A 4,010-nucleotide genomic window follows, 5' to 3' on the forward strand; every position below is an offset into this window, starting at 1 on the left:
AAACACTGGCAGCACTCTGCATGATGTAACGCCACACTTACATTAAAACAATAATAACAATACAAAAGAGAAGGTAAGAGAAAAAAGGTACGAGAAAAAAGATAAGAGATGAAAGCGCGGCTGCGCGCTCCACTCAAGCGTCTTCGCGGGAGGAGGATCCCGAGCGGCAAGGACACCGCGAACAGCAGACAGGGCGCGCGACGGAGCGCGAGACCAAAGATGAGAAGGGAAGGATGGAGAGAGAGTGAACGGGGCGCGGCGAGTTTTCTTTCCGGCCAGTTGACCATCGCGGCGGTCTCGGCGCCGGACCCAGGGAGGAAGGACTCGGTCGCGGCGGCGGCGGGCGACGATATCCTAGCCCTATATATATACTCTTTCCCGCCTCAGCTCTCGTCGAGGGTTCTCCGCGTCCCGCGTACTCCAGCCCACAATCCGGATAAAGGGGCAGAGGAGCATGATGCGCACTCGAGCGAGAGGAGACTCCCGAAGAAACACGGAGATACAAAGAAAAAAAAATCAAAGGAAACGCAAGAATGCGGTGTCCGCGATATTCCCCTTCCTCCCCCCCTCCCTCCCTCTTTACATCGGGCGCCGAGCCGTGGCAAAATGCGAGTGGCCGATATTGCGGGCCGTTTATTTCGGCGCCAGAGGCACACCCCCCTTACCTTCACTCCCACGCTTCCTCGACCGATCCCTCGCTTTCCCTTCAACCCCCCTCCCGCCCTCCCTTTTCTCCCTTTTCTCCCTTTGCGAGCCCGCTTTGCCAGCCTATATCCGAAACCTTGTCGTGGCCAGCGCCTTGTTTCAGACCTAGTTGGAAGCGTGCAGACCCCCCCTCTCTCTCTCTCTTTCTTTCCTTCTTTCTCCCCATCTGAGGCCATGCTTTCGAGACTGACCTCCTTTCCTGGGTAAATCTTCCCTTCTACTTCCCCCTTGAGTGCGGGAGTGGATTGCACGATTAGGAAAGAAGGGCCCGCCGGCGGTTCTAGATGCGACGGCGATTCCCTCAAAATCGTATGGAGCCACGCACAAGACAGGGAGCTCATCATAGGCGAGCCAGTGATGACGAAGGATAACGCGACCAAATTGCTCGGCAAGATGCTCTCGCTCCGAGGCGTATGTAAGGAGCGGAAGAAAACGAGAACGGGAGAATTGAGGTCAGCGCGAAAGTGCGTTGAAGTCAGGCTTGCCAGTGAACTGGATAGTTAGAGCCGTGTTACAATAGCAAAGACAGAGAAAGACTGAGGAAAAATTACTGGGCTAGTAACGAGCTTCAAGGTGGTTTAGACGGACGGTGATGATTCGAACAGCACGCAACGAGAGGAAAATATAGCTCGTAACTTAATTCTTCAGAGCCCATATTTATTCTAGTACCTCTTTTTCTAATCATCGTCGTTCCACAGAGGACTTCACGGCGCCAGATTTAGGGAACCGAAAGCAGTTAACTCTATATCGCGGGATCGCTCGAACGAACACGCTGGCGACGTCGCCCGAAGAAAGGTGCGAAAAGGCGAGCAAGCGACACGAAACTTTGGCTAGACATACATATTAAAGGACTTTAGCAGCTAGGCGCAAGCTCTGCCCACTTTCTCGAAGGTACGCACCATTATGCATACTTAATTTCTCCTTGACAGAAAAACTTCGAAAACTGCGGCGAGCGAGCATGTGTAGTTTGTAGCTTTGAAATATTCCATGGATGCTCAGCGCCCAGCAGATTAAGTTTCGGCGCATCGGAGAAGATATCTCTTACGTTATTTAAAGCCTTTAGTTTGCTGAACGCGCCTATAACGACAGCGGGAGGGGAAAAAAAAAGTTGTCGCAGTTTCACCTGAAAGGCGAAGCATCAATTGCGATAGCAAATTTGTAGAGAGCTATACGGAGTAATGATAGCAGCTTTATCAGCTGTATAAACTTGGACATGCGGCAGCACCGGCAACACGCAGGACTAATGTCGACGCCGTCGGCGTTTTGCCCGCGTTCGCACAAAATGCGTGCGGCGTTGGTGACTGTTGCCGGAGCCTCTGATATAAATAGGCACTTGGTGCCGCAGCTAAACGTCGCCTCCCCCCCCCTCCCCCCCCCCGCCCCACGGCCTTTTGCGCGTCGGAAGAAGGCGCCTTTGCTCTACATATATGGTGATTGTAAAGAAGGAAAGAGACACCTACTTCTGCAGCCCTTAAGGGAGCACGGCGCAGAACGCGCGTTTGTTCTCCGCCGTGCGTTCACTCCCCGTGAAAGCGCGCGTCCCTCGCGCCCTTTCACTCTCACATACAGCGTTCGGCGCCGCGCGGCGACGATTTCATCTCCATTGACGTCATACGGAACCTCACGGCGACGGCAGAAATCTGCTTGGGAGAGTGTCCATATAATTGCTATCGCAATAAAAGTATAGTAAAGCTAATATTTCACGCCTCTGCATTTAAGCCCACGACTATCTGAATACTTGAACAGCATATACGTTGCCGTACTCCGTTTTTTTAGCGGACAGGCACTGTTGTGAGGCTTGAAACTAACTTTCCGGAAGAAGACCAGTGTAACCCAGAAGGGACTTCATCCTCCCCAAGCAGGATAAAATTTTATATATCAGTAAGCAGATTTTGTTGCGCTGGTAACTCTTAATAGTGCAATGACTGGTAACGGCGCATGCCACTAGAACACGTGTGCATGAGTTTGCCAGCGTATAAGTGTACCGGGACCGATGCATGACTGGGAAACGACTAACTTCAAAGACAACCACACGACCTCTCCTCCTATGCAAAACAGGGCGATTAGGCTGGCAGCGTTCTGGATCGATCGTTTTCGGGCCATATCACTTTCACGGCGCTCACAGTCAACGCTATTTTCACATCACGCAGTTCTTCGGCGAATTGAGAAAATGCCCCTGGCTCCGGTAACGGCGTCGTGCCGGACCAGCAAAAGTTAAAAGCATCCCTCGAAGTGATCGGATCGAGAACACTGGCCCATCAGCAGGCTGTATGCGTTGCACTATACACCTACATTTCGGCGGACTCGCCTTCCAGTCCCCAAATATATACGCGCCCACTCCCCGCAGCACCAAACACCACGGACCATATAGAATGCCGGCACTCGGCCTCACTCACCACTTCACGCCTCAGCAGCAGACAGACGCAGATGACAAGCATCACAAGGTCCGAGGAGAGCTTATAGAGACGACGCTCAAACGTGCCTCGGCCACACTTTGCGAGGAGCATTCACAAACACCTTTCGGGAAAGGGTGGTCATCCTTCCTCTCCCCACCACCGCTGTTCAAACCGCACCACGGAGACAAGAGCGCGAACGGTCGCGCCAAACTCGAACCCCGCGCACAACCGAGTCGAGCACCTCTCGACAGGCGCGCGGCCAAGCGAGCTCGCCGCGTAATTACGAATGCACCCGCGCCCGGGGCGTCGCCACAGTTGTTGCGTGCACTACGTTCGGAGATGCAGGCCGCTCCGGCCAATTCAATTATAAGTCGGCTGGCGTACAACCACGAGTGTGCCGGGCAGTGCACGTGACCTTTTAGGAGGCAGTCTGCCACCTTCCCCTCTGTAAGTAGAGAGTTCACGATGACATCCGCACGGCCAGAGTCGACCGTGATAGTGTGAAACCGCCTTGTGTCAGCCGCACAAGACGCGGTGTATATATAAACCGAGCTATGGCATGTTTCCCGTAGCAGATGCAACCGTCTACGCGCGCCTTTTGTACGCGCTCGTCCGCTGCACTGCACGGAAATAGAACAGGCAGCAAACAAGGCACGCGGCTGGCGCACTCACGGGTCACCTGCTACCTTCGACAGATTCTGGAAGCGATAAACAGTGCCTCCTCCAATCCGTTCCCAGAACGGCGTGCCCGCTTACTCCGAGACACGCGGAACGAGGGCAAGGGTGTTTCGCGGATGAAGAACACACACGTGCCAAGAAGGGTGTCGCGGAGGCACCACGCTGTGAGCACCCGACAAGAGGTCACCACGACGCGCAGTCCGGGTCCCCCAGAGAGGAGATCCTGTGGGC

This window comes from Dermacentor silvarum, chromosome 2 (genome assembly GCF_013339745.2).
Source record: "Dermacentor silvarum isolate Dsil-2018 chromosome 2, BIME_Dsil_1.4, whole genome shotgun sequence".
Classification (NCBI taxonomy): domain Eukaryota; kingdom Metazoa; phylum Arthropoda; class Arachnida; order Ixodida; family Ixodidae; genus Dermacentor; species Dermacentor silvarum.